This window comes from Notechis scutatus, chromosome 5 (assembly GCF_049901735.1).
Source record: "Notechis scutatus isolate UNSWTSFEM ecotype Mainland chromosome 5, rNotScu1.2, whole genome shotgun sequence".
Classification (NCBI taxonomy): Eukaryota; Metazoa; Chordata; class Lepidosauria; order Squamata; family Elapidae; genus Notechis; species Notechis scutatus.
Window position 1 is genome coordinate 59,881,838 of NC_142013.1, and position 22,137 is coordinate 59,903,974.

General features: G+C 43.2%; 1 pseudogene; it reads left to right on the forward strand.

Annotated features, from left to right (window-relative positions):
- Window positions 1-21,261: 21,261 nt before the first annotated feature.
- Window positions 21,262-21,879, forward strand: LOC148130497 (uncharacterized; annotated as a pseudogene).
- The last annotated feature ends 258 nt before the right edge of the window (window positions 21,880-22,137 follow it).

Sequence of the window (22,137 nt, forward strand, 5' to 3'; positions counted from 1 at the left end):
AAGGAAAACTTGTACAAGATGTTCTATAGGTGGCATCTCCCACCAGCAAGATTGCCCAAAATGTATGGAAACAAATCACCTAATTGTTGGAAATGTCTGAAAGAATGGGACACATATTACCATGAATGATGGGCCTATAAAAAGGCTCAGGAGTTCTGGTATAAAATTTGGCTGTGATTAGAGGAAATGATGGGGCTAAAAATAAATTACAAACCTGAGGTGTTCTTATTGGGAATTATGGCAGAAAAGTACAGTAAAGCTGATACCTACCTAATAGTCCATGTAATTATGGTGGCAAGAATGATATTTGCCCAAAATTGGAAGGCTAGAGAAATCCCTAGGGAAGACAAGGTGATAAATAAGATATTACATTGTGCTGAAATGGATAGGTTGACATGGGATTTGAAGGATAAAGACGAGTCCGAATAATATATAATATGGAATAAATTTTATCACTGGAGGGAAATGAAAGGGAGTTTGCAAAATGGAATAAGGACTAAAGGAGTAGTAGGAAGGATATGAGAGTTTATATGATATACCTGAAAGGTAATGGAAAAGAATTAAAATATATAAAGATTAAATGTATATGTATATAAATGTATAAATTTTTTAGAGTACTTAATATAATATGTAACAACAAAAATGTATGTCAAAAAGCCCACCACGTTCAATGTTTTTAAAGATTATATCTAATAAAATTTATAGAAAAAAGAAAAAAGAAAAAGTGGAAAAAGAAACAATGGCTGTTCTATATACAGTACTCTGCTAAAAAAATATATGTAACCAATGACTATAGCATGACTTGAAATATTGTTCATTAATCAGATGAAGAGATTGCTCAGGTGGAATTTTGACATATTTATTTTATTTTTAAAAACAAAATTACAAACCTCTATTTACATTAATAGCATTGTGTCGTTAGTAATAAATATATTTCCTTTTATACCTACATCAATTCTTATTTCTATATTCTACCCATTTGTACCACCTATTCCAAACTGCATAATAGTCAGATTCATCCTCACCTTTTAATTCCGCTGTGAATTTATCCATTTCCACACAGTCCATTATTTTTTGTATCAGATCTTTTTCGGATGGTATCTTTTCTTTTTTACATCCCTGTGTGAAGGCTATTCTCACTGCCATTATAATATGTATAATAATGTATCAGATTTTGCTAAAATTGCTAAATTTTCCCTTAATTATTCCTAATAAAAATATTTCTGGTTTAAGTTCTAATTGGTATTCTGTAATTTCTAATAGCCATCTTTGTATCCTCATCCAATACTTTTTAACTTCTGGGCATTGCCACCACATATGGAAAAATGTTCTTTCTTTATGTTTGCACTTCCAACATTCTGATTTTGTATTCCGATATATATTAGGCAGTCTTGCTGGGGCTAAGTGCCATCTATAAAACATTTTGTACTGATTTTCTTTAAATGCTGTTGACAATGTCACTTTACAGTTATTAATCCACATTTTTCCCAATTCTCTAATTTTATATTATGACCTACATTTTTTGCCCAGGCAATCATTGGTCTCTTCACTATTTCTTCTTCTAGTTCCACTTTCAATAAATAATTGTACATTCTTTTTAAAAAAAATTTTTTTATTGATTTTTAAAAACAAACATAAACAAACAAAACATAAAACATAAACACATAAAACATCTTTTTTGAAAGCAGCTTGATCCCGGGTTACATCTCTTCGTACAGACACAAATTCAAATTCATGCTCATTTTATATACCATTCCATATCTTATTACCATTCTACATTTTCTATATAGCTTCTCCCCTCTTTTAACTTTCTTAATTTTATTTTATTTATTTCATCTCAGTTCAGATCATTATCCTTATATTCTTTGTCTGCCCTGTTTCCAGCTGTCTATTATCTTTCTCATTAAACAAAATTTCTCCTGTAATCACTGATTGGAGTATGATGCCTTTATCTCTTTCCCCTAAATTTATAACACTTAGTATAATACATAACTTCCATTCGGATTCTGCTTAGTACATTCTAAAGTTACACACTATATTTTAAAAAGAGAAAAAATTATAAATATATAATATAATTAAAACAACAATCCATACCAATTCAAATCTATCGTTAATATTAATATTCATTTAAATCTTAAACATTTTACACATTACTTTTCAAACAAGTATCATACTTCTATGGGAACACTTATAAACTTTCCATAGTTATTTTCCCCCCACTTCACTTATATTTTAAAACATTGTATCATTAAAATGTTCCCATTCCTTCCTAATTCAATTCTCTCATTTATTTCATTTTATGTATTTTGTTCACAAAAGTTTCACTGAATTACACTGAGTATTTTATCCCACTTTTTAATCATATGTTGTTTCCAATTTTCTAACATTATTTCTATGACAAATATAACAATACAATCTTATGTACCTTTGCAGAATCACCTTTTCAGTTATGTTTTTACCCATTATCTCTAAATAAGTCCTGTTTCTTTACATCTTGCTCCACACCTTTGTAGCTTCTCTTCCCTTCCTTCCTCCCTTGCTTCTTCTCTCTGCCCTTTTTACCCACTTGTCTCTCCACCTCCATTTCCCTTCTGTATTCCCCCTTTCTGTTGCTTTCTAACATTATATCCACTTTTCACCTTATTTTTCCCTTTTTTTGGTTGTTTTTTAGGTCTTAAAGTCTCCATTTTTTTCCCCTCCTTTCCCCTTTCTTCCCCAAGTAAAGTTACTTGTTCGTTAAAGATGGCTTCTTCTTTGTCCCAATCTTCTTGTTGTGCAGTCTTTTCTTGTAGTTTCTCGTAGGTACAGATAGCCATTTCTAAGAATTGAAAAACAGAGCCAAGAGAGCCCTTCCCTTCTTGTTCCTCTTCTTTGTATTTTTTAAATTCCATTTTCAGTTCATCCACAAGTGATGCCATTGTAAAAAAAATTTTTTTCAAACAACCACCCAAGTGTTTTTAGTCATTCAAATATAATTTCCAAAAGTCCCAAAGTCACCAAGCAGTCCAAATACACACAAGCTGTTTCTTTTGACACTTTCTTCTTTTTTCACTTTCTCTTCCTGGGGTTACTGTTTAGTTACAAAGTTCCAGTTAAAATGTATCTTTTAGAAGTCTTGTTAGGATTTAATCAGATTCTTTTAAATTCCAGGCAGTCTCCTCCTTCCGAATCCTGCTCTTATTCTTTTCCTCTCCCTTCCCACTTACAGCAAAAAAAAAGTTTTTTTTAGTGTTCAGAAATCCTTATGGTCCCCTTGACATTTAATTATCCAGTTTAATTACCTATTAATGCCAAAGCAGGTTTTTCCGATTTCTCATTCATCTCTGTTCACTGTCAACGTAAGGAAGGAGAGTGAAAAAAAAACTTTCACTTTTCACTTTCATTCGAATCTTCCTTGGGAGCGATGTATCTTTTTTAAAAATTTAAATTCCAGGATACCTTAGTTGTTTCTTCTTATCCCGGTCAGCCAAAACTTTCACTTCTTAACTTCCTCCTGCACTTTCTTTTCCGGATGAGTGCTTCTTTGAGGTGGCCATTTCTGACCGCCGCTCTTACCGCCTTCGGGAAAGGGAGTTTAGCCAGCTGGGGAGGAAAGATGCAGTTTTCCTTGACCCTGCTGGGATCTCCCCTCTCTTCACCACCTCTATGGGGTGGCTTAGCCCCGAAGCCAACTGGCTCAGGACGCTCCAGTGGCGAGCCCAGGCAGAAACTGCGCACGATTGCGGATTCCTGCCTGCCGCCGAAGCCCTGCAAACCGGAAGTCATTGTACATTCTTGTTATGAATTTTTCCTCCTTGCCTGTCAGAATTTGGTCTAGTTGTTGTAAATCTTTTTCTATCCTGTGGTCTTCTGAATCTTTTCTAAATTTTGTCTGAATTTGTAAGTATGACCACCAATCTATAATTATATCCTGATCTTTTAATTCTTCAATTGTTTTTAGATTCCTCTGATTATCTAATAATTCTTCATATCTAATCATTTTTTTTTTGTATCCCTTGTGTTTGGATATAATATTGCTTCCATAGGTGAAACCCAACTTGGTCATTTCATATAATGTTTTGTTTTTACCTTTTTCAGGTGGCATTTTGTTTTAAAGCTGACTTGAAATATGCCTTTTTTCCCCTCTCTCTCCCCCTCCCCTCTAATCTCCATAGTCAAGGTTTGGAAATCCCTCCGTACAGGTTTCATCTGCCTGAATCTCTCCCTGTGGCCTCTTAGGGCTCATTAATTGCTTCCTGTTTCTTGCTTCCTTCTCATTGCCAAGAGTACTTAGCCTTAACTGTGAGGTGTGCATGAAAAACACTTTTTTCTGACACAAATGATCCATGAATCACACAATGATGCTAGATATTTCTGTCCAGAAAACATAGGCATACCCACCAACTTTGGTCTACAGACAGGCTCATTTCCAAGCTAGAAGATGACAGTTTAGCTTCTCTCTTGGTAGTACAAAAGCAAATTAGGTCTTATCTTACCTGAAAAAAAAGTGTGAGGAAATCAATAAATCTTGCTTAGCTCTTTTGAAAAAGAAGTGGATAGAAATAAGATGAATGAATACAGTGAAAAGACTCTCATAACCCAGATTTAGGTTTATTTGCTATGGGATCTCAGTCAAGCTGAGAGATAGATTGGACACTCTCTGCTGCTTCAGTATTGGTACATTTTTTAAGGGCCCATGTCAGTTACACTGTTTTATGCTAAAAAAGCATCCAGAAAACAGATTATTTTAGACCAGTGAGAGGCAATGAGAAGAAATGCTTTCCAAACAAAAATTAGCTTAATTTCACTCTAAATTTTAAAGAAAAATAAATCAATCATATTGTGACTCAGAAAAGTTGACACAGAAAAAGACTGCTTGATTGAATTTCTTATTGCTTCAATAACTTTGAAACAACTTTTTTAATGCATCAACTGTTGGTGAAGGAGCCTCCAATTTGTGATAGTCCAATTTTCCGTGATAATTACAGTGAATCATGTTAAACCATGATGTAGTGTGATGCATGAATCCATATATTACATAAAACAGTGGTCACCAACCAGTGGGCCAGGGACCACTGGTGGTCCATGAGAAAATTTTGGTGGTCTGCAGAGAAATGTCCCCACCAAAGCATATCCCAAAGCAATTAATCCAGGCTGCATGGGAACACAAGGCTGCACTACCCACATGGCTCGCAGGAATACAAGACATGTATCGCATTGAGAACAACATGAGGTAGTGAGGGGAGGGAGGAAAGGGTGTATTCTGCTTCTTTCTTCTTCTGCTTTTGGCTGCACACAAGGAAAGCAGCAAAAGTCTTTATTTCTCTCCCCCAAACTCCTCTGTTTGGTCCGATAGGATAGAAGTGCTCTGGGTCCTGTTGGCTAAGGAATGTTATCAGGCAGGGCCCAGAAGAAGAATCTTTTCTGCTGTAGTGTCTATTGTGTAGTAGGCTTCAGTAGGCAAGAGCCAGACCAGCATAGCTGCAACAGCATTTATTGATTCAAAACTGGAACTGTGAAACTGCAGGCAAATGCCTGTGATTTATACTCTAGGCCTACAGGGCCTTAACCAGTCATAGAACTAGAACAAGCCCACCCAAATATAAATGTTCTAAATTTCCCTCCAAAACAGTTGGAGCTAATAGTTAGGGTCATCTAAAGGTTAGTTTCACTTTAACACACTTAACAGTTTGATTGATTTATCTGATTTGTCAATCGCTTACAAGATAATAGGTATAAGTATATACATAGTTATGAATACACGAAATGGGTACATATAAGAAAAATAAAAGAAACAATAGGACAGGGATGGTAGGCACGTTGGTGTGCTTATGCACGCCCCCCCTACAGACCTCTTAGGAAAGGGGTGAGGTCAATAGTAGACAGTCTAAGGTTAAAGTTTTTGGGGTTTGGGGAAGAAACCACAGAGTCAGGTAGAGTATTCCAGACATTGACCATTCTGTTGCTGAAGTCGTATTTTCTGCAATCAAGTTTGGTGCGATTAACCTTGAGTTTGTATCTATTGTGTGCTCTTGTGTTGTTATGGTTGAAGCTGAAGTATTCATTGACAGGTAAGTCATTGCAATGTATGATTTTATATACCATACTTACCATACTTATATACCATACTTACGCCGAAGACAGCATCATTCAAGGTTTTCTAGGTCTAGAATTTCAAGTCTGGTGGCATAAGGTATTCTACAATGAGAAGAGGAGTGGAGAACTCTTCTTGTGAAATATTTCTGGACTTTCTCAACTGTGCTAATATCAGATACATAATGTGGGTTCCAGACTGATGAGCTGTATTCGAGTATTGGTCTAGCAAATGTTTTGTATGCTCTAGTTAGTAGTGTGATATTACCAGAGAAAAAGCTATGTAGGATTAGGTTAACAACTCTTAATGCCTTTTTGGCTATGTAGTTACAGTGGGCTCTAGCACTTAGATCATTAGAGATGAGTATTCCAAGGTCCTTTACAGAGCTTCGATCATCAACAAGATCTTGACTATTCAGCTTGTATTTTATTTTCTGATTTTTTTTTTGCCAATATGTAAGACAGAGCATTTATTTGTTGAGATTTGAAGTTGCCATTTGTTTGACCATTCTGATACATAGTCAAGATCTTTTTGAAGGGTTAAGAGTAAGAGTAAGTCATGCAGCTGTAAGTACCTGGGGGGGGGGGTTGGCTGAGCCATCTCCATTGCTATTCTGTCTGGGTGAAGTTAGTCGAGCTTCATTGTGAGCCAGAGGCCCCACCTCACCTCTGCTGGGCTGCAACCTGTTGTACAGGGAGTTGTGTGTTGACACAGGAGGAAGTTCTCCAGGCAGTGATTCCAGTCCCCAGTCATCATCTGTTTGAGCATCTCCTTTGTGGTCTTAACCATTTGTTCAGCCTGAACAAGTTGTGGGGTGAAATGGAGCAGATGTTACGTGTTGAATCATGTTGGCATTGAAGAATGATTGAAACTCTTCTGCTGTGAATTGTGCCCCATTGTCAGACATGATCACATCTGGCAGACCACGTGTGGTGAACAGCTGGCACAACTCTTGGATGACTCTGGTCATTGTCATCAATGAGACTGGTGCCACTGCCAAACATTTGGAATAACTGTCTACTACTATCAGAACATCTGCCCTTGGAAAGGACCCGCAAAGTAAATGTGCACACGAGATCATGGAGTGTGCATGGTCTCCTAGCAGTGCACTGGTGCTTGTGGTATCTCTGGTCAGGTTTCTTGGCAAGCTTGGCAACTACTTACTTGATTCTCAATGTCTTTGTCCAGCCTGGCCAACACAAGTAGCTCCTGGCAAAAGCCTTCATCAGAATAATCCCTGGTTGCCCCTCGTGTAGGGAACCCAGCACCTTGGAATGAAGACTAGGTGGAATGATGACCCTGCTGCCCCACAGCACACAACCCTTGTGGGCCGACAGTTCATTTTTCCAAGAAATGTAGTGCTGGAACTCAGGGCCTGGCTGGGCCTCTGGACATCCCCTTAACATCCAATTGAGAACGCAGCCAAGTGTTTTGTGCATGGTGGTTTCAGCTGCAATGTCGCCTGCATGTAGGAGTGCTTCAGACAGGTCCTGGATTGCCAGAATATGACAAACTAGGGCCAGATCTGGCTCAGTCTGTGGTAGAGGCAATCAGCTAAGAGCCTCGGCGTAGTCCATTTCCTTGCTTGGCTTGTGGACTAGCTGGTACCAGTATGCAGCCATGAAAATGGACCATCATAGCATTTGCAGCAACAGGACCTGAAGTGTCTGTTTGTTGGCTGTAAAGAGACCAAGCAGAAGTTTGTGGTCTGTAAAGATGGTGAAAGTTCGTCCACATAAGAAGTAGTGGAACTTCTTAATGTCAGACACTATGGCAAGGACTTCCTTGTCTATCTGGGCATAGTTCCTTTCAGCCGATGATAACATTCTAGAATAGTATGTGATGGGGGCCTCTCTACCATCTGGTATCCTGTGGCTTAGTACTGCCCTAATGCCATATGGCGAAGCATCACAGGCTAGTGTTACTGGTAGGGTTTTGTTGAAATGAGCTAGTACAGAATCTGAGGATAGCAATGATTTTACCACCTTGAATGCTTTGTCTTGAGTGCTTAACCAAACCCAGGGTGCTTTTTTGTCCAGTAGGCAGAGTAGCGGTTCTGCCAGGGCAGTCATATGTAGTAAGAAGGAGTGGTAAAAATTGAGTAAGTCGGGGAATGCTTTAAGTTCCCTCTTAGCTTTTGTTGTGAGGGCTTGCTGAATTGCCTTTAGCTTTGCTTCAGATGGGTGGATTCTGGCAGTGTTGATGTGAAAACCTAGGAATTCTGTGGATTCCACGCCGATCTGGCACTTTTCCTTCTTGAGTTTTATGCCTGCCTTGTAGAAATGTTGAAGTACTGTGTGGAGACATTCCGCCAGGACTGCTGCTGATTCCCCCACAATCAGGATGTCATTAAAGTATGGGCAGACACTGGGAATGTTCTTCAGTGTTCATTCCATAATACTTTGGAACAACCCTGGTGCTGCGCTTACCCCAAATTGCAAGTGGCGCACTCGGAATGCACCTCTGTGTGTGATTATTATCTGTGCCTCTGTGGTAGCGTTGCCACTGGCAGCTGCTGGTAGGCCTGGGCAAGGTCTAGCTTAGCAAAAATTTGGCCTCCCTGGAGTGAGGCAAGGATGTGGCTTACCACTGGTACAGGGTAAGCATGCTGCTGTAGTGTCTTGTTTATGGTTGGAGCACTCCCTGCTGTACCAGCTTGTCTAGTTCCACATCAATTTTAGGCTTCAATGCAAAGGGAACCCTGCATGGTGTTACTGCTGGATCGAGGTTAAGTGCCCCTTTGTATTGTTCCAGTTCAGCACTGAATACGTCAGCATATTGTTGGCATACTGCTTCTAGATCGACTATTTGGGTTCGATGAATGCCCATTACCCTGATGCCCAGGGCCTTGAACCAGTCCAATCTTATGAGGCTGATGCGCAGCCCCTCTACAACCACTACACTGAGGGGACCCTCGAGCTCTCTAAATTGTACGCTAATGGTAGCTTCGCCCCTTACAGGAACATGACGATTCAATGATTTGAGTGGGGCTTGCAAATATGGTCGAAAGTCATGGATGATATAATGGACAGGGCCAATTTAGTATCAAACTCCATGGAGCATGGGACCCCTTGAAGTTTTAGTTGGAGTTTTATCTTTTTTTTAATGGGGCGTTGGGCCCCTGTGTGTTCAATGCTACACCTTCCCGTGCAGTATTCAACTCTATTATGTCCTGAGGGCCTTTTCCCCTTGTGCTGCTGTGTCGCAGATTTTATTTCTCACTGACAACCTCTGTAAACTCTGGCAATGTGTCCTTGATTTCCACAGGCACGGCATACAGCTATCTGCACTCTACTCTTTTGTCCCGTCCCCCCCCCCGCCAGCTTGCTCAGCTCTGTGGGGGAGTTGCTTGCTCTGTGGAGCATGGCCATCTCGGTGGGTCTCTCCACAAGTGGCCAATTTTGCCACTCTCATTGACCTCCACCAAGCCTTCTGCAGTCTCTTGGTGGATCATTGGGGGACTGGTGTGTGTTTTTTGTGGCCAGAGAGTCTTCATAGCCCCTCTGGCAGCCTCATCCACCATGACTTCTTTCAATGCATCTTGGAAAGTCAGTTTCTCCATAGCAAATAGGAACTGCTGTAATTCACTATTATGCAGACAGAAAATGAGCTTGTCCCTGAGACAGTCTTCCAGATCAGGGAACTCATACTGGCATGAAGCTTGGCAAACACAAACTTTGCTGCAGATTCCCTGGCATTCCTTGGCATGCAGTTGGTAAGTTACAAAAGGGTTGTTTATCATTAAGATCTGCTTTGTGATCAAAGGCAATGTGAAATGGGGGCAGGGAGGGGAGAAGAAATAGTAGCTTGCACAACTTACTTAACCGAGAGTTTCTGAACCTGAAAGTCCCCATCACTCCCCCATATGGTTCTTCACCAGGCCACAGGAAAAAAGAAACTCAGAAAGCCACCCAAGACAGCAAACATTTGTTTCTTTAGAATCCACATGCCTTGTTGTATTTTAATTCTCCTTTCTACTCCCCCATCCCCCATTTTTGAAGTCAGGCCACTGAAAATCTAGCAATTCAAGTTTGCAAAGACTGGGTGATTCCAATGGATTCTCCCCCCCCCCCCATCTCTTCCTCTAAAGAAAAGTTGCTCCAACTTATGGTAAAAGTGAGGAGAATAATAGCAGAATAACACTGATTAATATAGAGACACTGCATTGGATGGAAGCCCCCCTGTGTGTGCGCGCATGCACATGCGTGGGCATGTATTCAGAGACTGGTAAAATTCTGGAAGTTCTGAGCCAAAGAAAAAAGGCAGAGGCTAGAGGAGAATCAACACTCCCCCCCAGCAAGCAAATTGGGAAAAGTCAAAAATCCGCCATAGAAAAGTTTCCCGAAAGGCTGCAGAGATAACAGGAGAGGGCAGCCTGGATAAATCACACCCTACAAGCATTGCGTTCCCCATTCTTGTGTGGGAAATCTCTTCCAATCCACCCCCTCTTTTCCCTAATCTCTGCCAGAAACACCCCCTCTTTTCCTAATCTCTCTCTCTCTCTCTCTCTCTCTCTCACACACACACACACACACACACACACACACACACACATCCATGGCAGGGGCTGATCATGACAATGTGAAAAGTCCTGGACATGTTCAAAAGTGCCTCTACCCTTCTCCCTTTTTTTCTTGCTCGCTTTTCTTATGTGTGAGAAAGAAAGTGGGGGGGGGAAGGTGGCCGAGGGTTGGATGAGTGACAACCAAGTGGCAGGGAAAGCAGGGATCAAAAGAATTAGGTGAGGCAAGGGAATGCGATCCGATGGACAGGCGAGTCATGTGGGATGAGTTGGGCAAGTTTCCCCCCGCTTCCCCCCATGCCTCCTGACTCCGTGTTGTCTGCACTTCAAGTGATGTGAGAAATGGCGGGAAAATTTAAGCCTTGCATGCGCTTAAATAGGCCCAAATTTTGGGGGGGCAGGCCTTAATTTAACTACATGCACACAAAGCAGTGCTGGGCCTTCGTTTTGGGATGGGGCGTATTGTTGGAGAAACATGGTACAAAAAAAAGATATAGCACAAAATCATCTACGATTAAGAATGAAATTCATAGGCACATTCACAGAGCAATACTGATTTTTTTTTTCTGAAATTCATTCTTCAGTTTAAAAAACAGAAATATATGAATTAGGTTCTGTATTGGGCTCAGCTCGTACTCAAGTCAATAACCATTCAAGAGTTAGTAGTGTCATGGTTAGAAAAATTGGTAAAGCAATATATAGATTTAAATTTTAAAACCAGAAATATTTTTGTTGGTACTCACATAAATAAAGGGAATACAATACATATTTAATTTTACATGTGGCTAGAATTATGTTTGCACATGAGTGGAAAAACGAAGAGATCCTTATAGATGAAATTGTAATTTTAAAAATATTACAATGTGCAGAAATGGATAGATAAAGAAAAGAGATAGAAATTAGATGAAGAACTATCATTGCTATGTATGAATCAAATACAAAGAGGGTTGATAATTATAAACATGTTGTTATAATTTACACAATTATAAATAAGCCAATACAAAGAAAAATTTAGTTAAAACACTACTATTATTGTTATATGTTATATGTTGATACTTCTGTTTTCCTATTCGGAAAAAGCAAAGGAAAAAAAGAGCAAAGGAGTTGGCACTTGACCGGGGCTGGTGGTGATGGTGGCAGGAGGAGGTAGGTGACAAGCGAGGCTTGCTGCTTGCCTCCTCATTAACTGATCAGCAGTGGAAGGCCAGGCAGCAATGGTGGGCTGCGGGCTGGCCAAGATGGCAGCTGAGAGAAGATGGTGCCAGGCAAGGTAGGCAGTATTGGCGAGGGTGGCTGGGTGGCCCAGGAGTTGTTGGGACTCAACTGGAGCTGGCAGTGGCAGCAGGTAGGTGACTGAGGCTTGCTTGGAGTCTCACTCACTGATCCACATCTTCAGCAATGGCAGGCAGATGAAGATGGCAGCTAGGCAAAGATGGCAGCCAGGTGAAGCAGGCAGCATTGGTGAGGGTGGCTGGGTGGCCTGGAGTCAGCACTCAACTGGGGCTGATGGCGGTGGCGGCAGGAGGAGGTAAGCGACTAGCGGGGCTTGCTGCTTGCTTCCTCACTCACCAATCAGTGGTGGAAGGCCAGGCAGCAATGGTAGGCCATGGGCAGGCGAAAATGGCAGCCGGGCGAGGCAGGCAGCATCAGTGAGGGCAACTGGACAGCCTGGGAGTCGGCACTTGACTGGGGCTGGCAGTGGCAGTAACCAGGGATTGCAGAACTTCACTCATCCAGATCAGGCAGGGCCATGGGTGGTGGAAGGCAGACAGCGATAGCTGGCTGGATGCTGCAGGAAGCAATGGCGGGCGGGAGTTGGCAGGCAGTGATGCATGATAAGTATTGATTGGGAGGGGAAGGGAGGAGTGGGCAGAGAGGGGAGGGGCCAGCCAGGGGTGTGATTTATCGGTTCTCTGAACTGTGCAGAATTCTAACAACCCATTCTACCAAATCAGTCCAAACTGGTAGAATCCTACCCCTGTTTGCAATCAGTCCTCACCTTTATAACCTTTCCAGGTCTATAAAGCAAAGAAAGACTAAAGTAAGATAATAAATCATTTTATTTCATTTAGTGACCACTTTGATTAATGACTTATTTGTCAGTGCCAATTGTACAGATTGAACAAGATTAACCTGTATTTACACTGCAATTGTCTGTAGTGGGTAGCCTAATTCTACACAGAATAGATAGAAACTCTGCTAGTGGAGAAGTCCTGTGCAATAGGAAGCATTCACATGGGCTGAAATATGTTCTACTGAGAAAACTTTATTACACACATGGAGACAATCCTTTTATGCACATCACTAGTCCAACTGACAGAGAAGAGAACCTGCTTGCTATTCTTTGAGTATTGGATTAAATACACAGAGGTAATGCTTGAACAAGACTAGGGGAAACATTTATCTTTGGCAATTCTGTAGCATGAATTCCAGTTTTTCTGGGTGGCTAGATGAGTGGGTAGAGCTGCAACAGGAGGATGAGACTGTAATTTAGGCACATAGTGCAAGCCACTACAATATATCTACTCTTTTTTCATGGTGCAATAATACACATAATTGTTATGCATAAAGATACACAACCCTACAATTGAATTTACATTCTTTGTCCATAATTATGAGACCAGCATTATGTAACACAACTCAATTTTACTTTTATACATAGATAAATAGATGTACATCCATCCTTATATACGGGGGACGAGCGGTCTGCCACCTCCAAGTGGTGTCCCCTGGATGCGCGAAGCCATTAAACGCTGACCGTAACTGAGAGCAGACCCTCCGACGACAGGCCCACGCGACAGGCCGGCTGGAGTACTCAAATGCCGCATCAACATGATGGAAACGTCCACTACAGAACACACGCCCATTGCTACCGCGTTCGGGGGAACCGACGGGCGCAGGAGACCATTGGCCTGCGTCAAAAATCAACGAAATGGTCCACACGGAAAGCACGGCGCACTTGCACCGTGTGAGAAAGCTATGGCGGCCGCGTCCGGGTCTGACGTGCACGGAGACTACCCGATCCGTGTGAAAAATCGCAAGCGGGGAACAGAGGACTGCCAGATGCTCAAGGTGGCCACCTGGAACGTGGATTCGCTGACTGGACGCTCGACCAAGATCGTCAGGGCCATGCGGGACAGGAAGCTGGACATCTGCTGCCTCCAGGAAACTCGCTGGAAGGGCAACAAGGCTACGACTATAGACGGCTATAAGATCATATACACCAGCTGTAGGGAAAACCGCGGCGGTGTAGCTGTGGTTGTCAGTCCCAGCTGGCAAAGCTCCGTTGCAGAAGTTAAGCGCCTCACAGAACGACTGATGATAATCATCGTAACGATCGAGAGGCAGCACCTACACATCTTGTCCGCCTACGCCCCTCAGACCGGATGTCACGAGGAGGAGAAGGATACCTTCTGGGAACTGCTCGACATCCAACTCAGGCAGATCCCAGACGAAGACGACATCATCATCTCTGGCGACCTGAATGGTCACGTAGGCGGGACAAAAACGGACACCAGTGCCACGGTGGGCACGGCACAGGCTATATGAATGAGAATGGCCAGAGGATCCTGGACTTTGCCGACTCCCATGATATGACCATCACTGTTAGGTATAACATTGATACCAAATATGGTTTGGGTGAGTAAATATATAAAACTTAGATATCATGGTTTAAGTGCTTATCACTTTAAGCACAATGCTGCAGGCAATTAGCCGATTAAGGGTGCGGTTAGAAGTTACAATATAAGGAAGCATTAGAAGCTGGAAAGTCTTACTGCGACTAACTGTGTCTAACTGCGACTGCCTCTGTGTTACTGTGACTGTGTCTGTGACTGAGATGTTCCTGTTTGCTACTGTTTGCTGATTTACTGCGTAATTCTACTGTTCTACTGTTTGAACTTCTTGCTGAATATCCAGCGTTTGTTCCTCTGGAGAGAGGCACCGGAGGAGGAGAAGATATCTTTATCGGCTGATAAAGATATTGCAAGGACTCTTAACTTGGACTGTAATAGTGAGTCTTACTGGATGGAAATATAGTGAATGACAACTTGGACTGAATGACAATGCTTTAAACTCTAAATGGATTAAAAACTATTTAAACTACAAACAGTGTTTGTGTTCAGTGTGTGTATACTCTGGGGCCCTTCCACTCTCGTTTGGCTGCCTGGCTTGACTACTGCTGCAATACTCTGCTAGGGGTTAATCCCCAAACACTAACAATCACGAACACCTGCTTCATTAGGCGAGAACCCCAACTCCTCACCTACCATAGCAGAAATGGGAGCTACCACACACAGATCGACTACATCATCGTACGACAAAGAGCCGCTAAAAACGTGCTCAACGCCAAGGTGTACCCGTACGAATCGAGCAGTCAGCACAGGCTGCTGATGGCGAAGATCAGGATCAGCAAGCCCAAGACCAAGATTGATAAAAAGAATGCAGACCAGCCACGAATCAAGTGGTGGAACCAGAAGAAGATGGCGGGACCCCTCATCAAACCGGAGCAGTTCCTGCAGATGGTCGACGGGCCACAGGAAGCGTGGTCCATGCTGAAGAGCACTGTTCACACTTCCGGCTGCCAACAGCTTGGTTGTACCAAGCCAGGACGGAGACGCATCGAACGAGATACATGGCTCTGGACACCGGAAGTACAAGATGCCGTGCACCTGAAGAAACGGCTTTACAAGGCCTTTCTTCAGGACAAGACCAGCGAGAAGCTCTGCGAGTACAAGGAGGCCAAAAAGGCAGCCAAGAAAGCAGTAGCGACAGCCAGAAGCTCCCACTACGACGACATCTACGAGAAGCTGAACACGCGAGAAGGCGAGAATGAGATCTACCGCCTAGCCAAAAGCAGACACAGGAAGACCCTGGACATCGACCAGTTTCATGGGATCAATGACGAAAGGGGAAATTTGATCGTCAACCCCAGAGACGCTGCCGAGAGGTGGCGGCAATACTTCGAGAAGATCTCCACCGAGGAGTTCCCACACCCACGAACCCCGCGAGGTGACCCCGTCGAAGGCCCAGTCTCAGGCATTCACGCCAGCGAGGTCACCGACGCCATCAAGGCCATGAAAAACGGTAAGGCAACAGGACCAGACGACATCCCTGCCGACTTCTGGAAAAAGGCACTACCGGGCTCGGCATTGTGGCTGTGCGAGCTGTTCAACAACATTGTCTCCACGGGAAAAGTGCCACAAGACTGGTACCGCAGCACCACTGTTCCGATCTGGAAGGGAAAGGGCAGCCCAGCGGACTGCTCCAACTACAGACCGGTCAGGTTACTGTCACACACTATGAAGATCTTCGAACGCGTCCTCGATAAGCGCATTCGGGACATCGTCGACATCAGCGTCAACCAGGCCGGATTCATCAAGAACTGCGGCACCACCGACGCCATCTTCGGTGTGCGGATGCTGATGGAGGCTCACAGAGAGAAGAAAATCGCGCTCCACACCGCCTTCTTGGACTTGGAAAAGGCCTTCGACCGAGTCCCGCACGATCTCATCTGGTACGCACTGCGAGATCATGGCATGCCCGAGCTGCTCGTACAATGGGTCCAACTCCTATACAGATGTCACAAAAGCCGTGTAAAAGCGGCAGCTGGGATATCAGAGGAGTTCAATATCACCGTCGGCGTACACCAGGGCTCTGCTCTCTCACCACTGCTGTTCATTCTGGTGATGGATACAATTACACACGACCTGTACACGCCCGCCCCATGGACGCTGCTCTATGCCGATGATGTGTTCCTGGCCAACCTGCGCAAGGCTGAACTCGAGCACCTAATCCAACAGTGGCACGACCGCCTCGAGCAGTTCGGGCTCCGGCTGAACCTAAAGAAGTCCGAATACCTGACCACTGACAACGAAATGACAGGCTCCATCCACGTGAACGGGCAGGAGCTACCGCGCGCCTCCACCTTCAAGTACCTGGGAACTACTCTTGGGGAAGAAGGCCTACTACAAACTGAGGTGGCAGCCAGGATCAACGCAGCGTGGGGCAAATGGAAGTCCGTCACGGGCGTCCTCTGTGACAAGAAGATGCCGATGCGCTTGAAGGCGAAAATCTATAACTCTGTGGTGCGTCCCGTGGCCATATACGGCGCAGAGTGCTGGCTGACGACCAAAGAAGTTGAAAGCAGACTCCAGACAATGGAGATGCGAATGCTCCGATGGTCGGTAGGCCTCACCCTACTCGATCGCGTCAGGAACGAAGAAGTGCGTAGACGGTTCAACGTCGTGCCCATCCCCACGGTCATGAGGCAGTCCCGGCTACGATGGTTCGGCCATGTGAGTCGCGCTAAGGAAGAATCCATCATCAAATCTGCGATGAAGGTGACTGTCGGAGGAGCGAGACCGCGTGGTAGACCTAAGCAACGCTGGATGGACACGATCAAGGCCGATCTAGAGATTGCGAAGACAGACCCGACATACGTGGCAGACAGAGAGGCGTGGAAGCAATACTCAAGGACATTAGCGGACCTCGCCAGAGCGCGAGACAAACGCTGAAGAAAAAGAAGAAAGAAGAAGATCCATCCTTATATACATACATACACACATATAGAAAGTGAGGCTCTATAGACCAATCACAAGGTATTTTATTATTATCATTTTCTGAGAAAAAAATGTACCTGGGAAAGTTCAAAGTTCATGTACCGTGTTTCTCATAAAATAAGGCTGGGTCTTTTTTTTTTTTTTTTGAACCCTGAAAAAATGGCTAGGACGTCTTTTCAGGGGTGACTTAATTTCCTCCCCCTCACGTACCCCAACCTAGAGCGCTCCAAGTACACTCAGCTCTCCACAAGGCTGCTTCTATAGGCCGATGGAAGCTCCCCGAAGGCAGAGTCACCAGCCGCTTCTATCGGCCAGTAGAAGCGGCATCATGGAGAGGTGAGTGCGCATGGGGCACTCTAGGTGGAGGTGTGCGTGGGGGAGGAAATCTATCAGCCGGTAGAAGCGGCCTTGGGTTGAGGTGCCCATGCGCAGTCCACTTGCCACGAAGCCATTTCTATCGGCTGATGGAAGCTCCCTGAAGGCAGAGTCACCAGCCATTTCAGGGTGAGGCATGGCTGCCCGCAGGGTGTTCCTGAAAGGAGCGCCCCACGCACACTCCCCTCATCACAAAGCCACTTCTATCAGCCGATAGAAGCTCCCCAAAGGCAGAGTCACCAGCCGCTTCTATCAGCCGGCAGAAGCGGCCTCGGGGTGAGGTGCCCACGCACAGTCCCCTCGCCACGAAGCCATTTCTATCGGCTGATGGAAGCTCCCCAAAGGCAGAGTCACCAGCCACTTCAGAGCGAGGCATGGCTGCCTGCGGGGAGTTCCTGACAGGAGTGCCCCACACGCACTCCCCTCATCACGAAGCCATTTCTATCAGCTGATGGAAGCTCCCCGAAGGCAGAGTCATCAGCCGCTTCTATCGGCTGGTAGAACGGCCTTGGGGCAAACGCCCATGTGCAGTCCCCTTGCCATGAAGCCATTTCTACCAGCCGATGGAGGCTCCCTGAAGGCAGAGTCACCAGCCGCTTCTATCGGCTGGTAGAACAGCCTCGGGGTGAGCGCCCACACGCAGTCCTCTCACCATGAAGCCATTTCTATCAGCCAATGGAAGCTCCCTGAAGGCAGAGTCACCAGCCACTTCTATCGGCTGGTAGAAGTGGCTTTGTGGCGAGGGGAGTGTGCGTGGGGCACTCGCCCTGAGGCCGCTTCTACTGGCCGATAGAAGCGGCTGGTGACTCTGCCTTTGGGGAGCTTCCATCGGCCAATAGAAACGGCTTTGTGGCAAGGGGAGTGTGCATGGGGCGCTCCTGTCAGGAGCGCTCCATGGGCAACCACACCTCGCCCTGAAATGACTGGTGACTCTGCCTTTGGGGAGCTTCCATCAGCCAATAGAAATGGCTTCGTGGTGAGGGGAGTGAGCGTGGGTGCTCACCCCGAGGCCGCTTCTAACAGCCGATAGAAACAGCTGGTGACTCTGCCTTTGGGGAGCTTCCATTGGCCGATAGAAATGGCTTCATGGTGAGGAGAGCACTCTGTGGGTGGCCATACCTCACCCTGAAGTGGCTGGTGACTCCCATCAGCTGATAGAAATGGCTTTGTGGCAAGGGGAGTGCACGTGGGCGCTTGCCCCGAGGCTGCTTCTACCGGCTGATAGAAGTGGCTGGTGACTCTGCCTTCAGGGAGCTTCTATCGGCTGATGTTCTATTGGTAGTAGACTGGGGTATTCTAGCCTAGGCTACCTGCAGGGCACTCCTAAAGGCAAGTTTTCTCCCTCCCCTTCCCCCCCATTTCTCTTCACCTCGTGTAGTTTTAACAAAGTGAGAAATGGCAGGGAAATGCATGGATTAAATAGGCCTAAATTTTGTGGGCAGGGCTTAATTTCACCTCATACCTAGAAATCATGCTGGGCCTTCCTATTGGTGGAGGCCGTATTGTTGGAGAAACATGGTAGGTAGGGAAAGAAAATGGCAACCAATTTCAATATTTTATGTAATTTAATGTAATGAACAAAATCTTGGAACAAAATTCAAAGATAACAAAAAAGCTTCTTTCAACATATAAATAACAAGAAAAAAAATCAAGGAAACAGTCAGTCCACTAAAGAGAGAAGATGGCAAGAAAGTAACATGCAGCAGAGAGAAGGCAGAACTGCTTAAATCATTATTTGAATCGGTCTTCATGCAAAAAGAAACTAGCACAACCTATCAAAAACATAACTGTAAAAGACAGACTAGAAATAAAAGTTAAAATAAGCAAAAAAAAAAAAAAATAGTAACAGAACACCTGTCTGATCTTGATGAATACAAATCACTGGGACCTGATGGATTACATCACAGAGTTCTAAAGAGCCTAGCAGAGGTCATCTCAGAACCATTGTACCACATCTTTCCAAAATCCTGGAGCACCTGGAAACTACCAGAGGACTGGAAAAGAACTGATGTGGTTCCCATCTTCAAAAAAAGGGGGGGAAGGGTGGAGTTGATGTTACAAAATCCTTAGGTGCTCCTAGGGAGGATGCCGAAATCCCAAGAGACAGTGGTCCTTTGGACCTAAATTGTTCCGGAGGAACGATGATCAAGGAGAGGACATTCTGCTGATCCCAGGGATACCGCAATATCCCTGGTTGATCCAGAGATAGCTTCTCTAGCCAACTCAAAGGTCATTGCAAACCATTACAAGGCTGGGTCAGACTCCAGCGAAAAGAAGAAAAGAGAAAGTGTGGTTGAATTAGGTGAGAACTTTTATTTTACTAAAAACAAGGAAAGAGCCCCCTGGAAAAGAATGGGGTGAAGAGAAAGCCACATTTAAAGGGTGGGTGGTATTTAACACCCCCCCCCCCCCAAGAAAGTGGTGAAGAAAGCTGTTTCTGGTGTAAATAGAAAGAGGAAGCCATTAATTATTGAATAAAGGACAAGAACTTTCTACAATTACTTTTAAAACTGGACTGAATTAACTGAACTTACTGAAAGAAGGTGACTAAGGGAAGAAACTGGATTATACTATTTTTGAATTGTTACTTTTTCCTAATTTTTAAAACTTTTAAAAAACTTTTAAAAGACTCAGACAATTTTAACACTTGAAGTTAAAGGGAAAGCAGTGCAACAGTGCCACCTACTGGTGGAAAAATTGAAAATAAAGGCAAAAGAGAGGATGGAATATTGAATTTTTAGACTGACCTTGAGACCAGAGAAGACCAAAGAAGACTAAACAAGATACAATTATCAACAGGGAGAGAGGATTACATTGAGAACTTATACTGGAAACAGTGTAATCCTTGGATACTAAAAGAAACAAGGAACACACAAAGAAATAGAAACCAGAACTCCTTTCACTGAACTGCCTATTATTTTCTCTCTACTTTTTTTTCCTGTCTAAGATGTTTGGATAGAGTGGCAAATTGCACCGTGGAAGATAGTAAGGAGAAATAGCAAGACTGTACACTGAGAGATGGTGACATAAAGGGTTTACAGCTGGATTTTAATTATTCCTCCCTAGTGGATACTGTTAAAGATATTTTTTATTCCTTATTTTTTTTCTTATTTTTTCCTTCTTTTTTATTTTTCCTTTTTCCTTCTACAATGGCTTTTTTCCTTAATTTGGATCACATTACTTTTTCTCCCTTTTTTATTATTATTGGTAAAATTAATTTTTGGACTTAATTTTTTCTTCTTTTTATGTCTGCTTTGCCCTTTTTCCTTGAGCTCCCTCATTTTTACTGAGCTCTTTTGGTGATCTTCTTTTGTTTTTTTACCTCCTTGTTAGATTGTACAGTATTCCTTTATAGTGGAGTAAAGTACTGAAGAACCTGAAGAAAATCCCTTTTGTTTGGGGAAAGATCTTGTGGATTACAGATTGATAAGAGATAATTAGTTAAATATTCCAAGATGAAAAAAACAGTGACATATGCACCATCCTCAGCCTCATCTTCTGCGGCATCCAGCCCTAGAGGTACTCTTGACTTGATTGTTCAACAAGAAAAGGTGGTGATATTGCAAACAGAAATTAAAGTAATACTTCAAACAATGCAAAATCAAATGGCAAAGATGGATGACAAAATAGGGAAGGTGGATGAAAAAGTAGGGAAGATGGAAGGAAAAGTAGATAAGGTAGAAAGGAAAATAGAAAATATTCAACAAATGATGATGAAGAATGAAGAACTAATGGGGAAAATGGAAGAGAAAACATATATAATAGAACAAAGAGTAGGAGAAATTGACTTTAGATTATCAAGATCTGACCAAACTAAAGAAAAGTCAATCATAATGTTAGAGATGGACAAGGCTGATTATTATCTAAGATTCCAAAACATTGTAGAAGAAAAAGATGAAAATCTGGCAGATATAATGGCAGATTTACTTGCAGCAGCCAGAGAAGAGACAAAAGAGAAAATGATATATGATATGGATGAAATCTTCAGAGTTCAGACCAGATATGGAATGAGAAATAAGTTACCAAGAGAAGTATATATTAGATTCACAAAGAAGGCCATAAGAACAGAGATACTAAAAGTGGTGAAAGATGAACCATTGAAATATAAAGGAAAGGAGATAAAAGTGTTGAAACAAGTACCAAGAAGTGTAAGAGATTTGAGAAGAGAATATCAGTTTCTGACAAAATGTTTGATTAAAAGAGAAATTAACTTTAGATGGCTGATACCAGAGGGAATAATGGTGACATGGTGAGAGCAAAGACACAGACTAGATACAATTGAAAAAGCAGATCTATTTTATGATCAATATTTTAGAGAATATGAAGGAGAAGAGAGATGGAAGAAATAAAACTGCAAGTAGAAGCTTCAGAGAGGGAGGAGAGACAACAAAGAGAAGAAGAAAAAGAACTGGAAGAGAGAACAATCAGAGAAGAAGAGAGACCAAGAGAGCAAAGAGAGATGAGAGTGACAAGGGTGACCAGAGCATATTATAAATAAGACTATGGAAGAAGAAATTAAGTTTATGACAATTAATATAAATGGGTTAAATTCGGCAATCAGAAGGAAAAGAATATTCAATAAATTAGAGAAACTAAAACTGGGCATA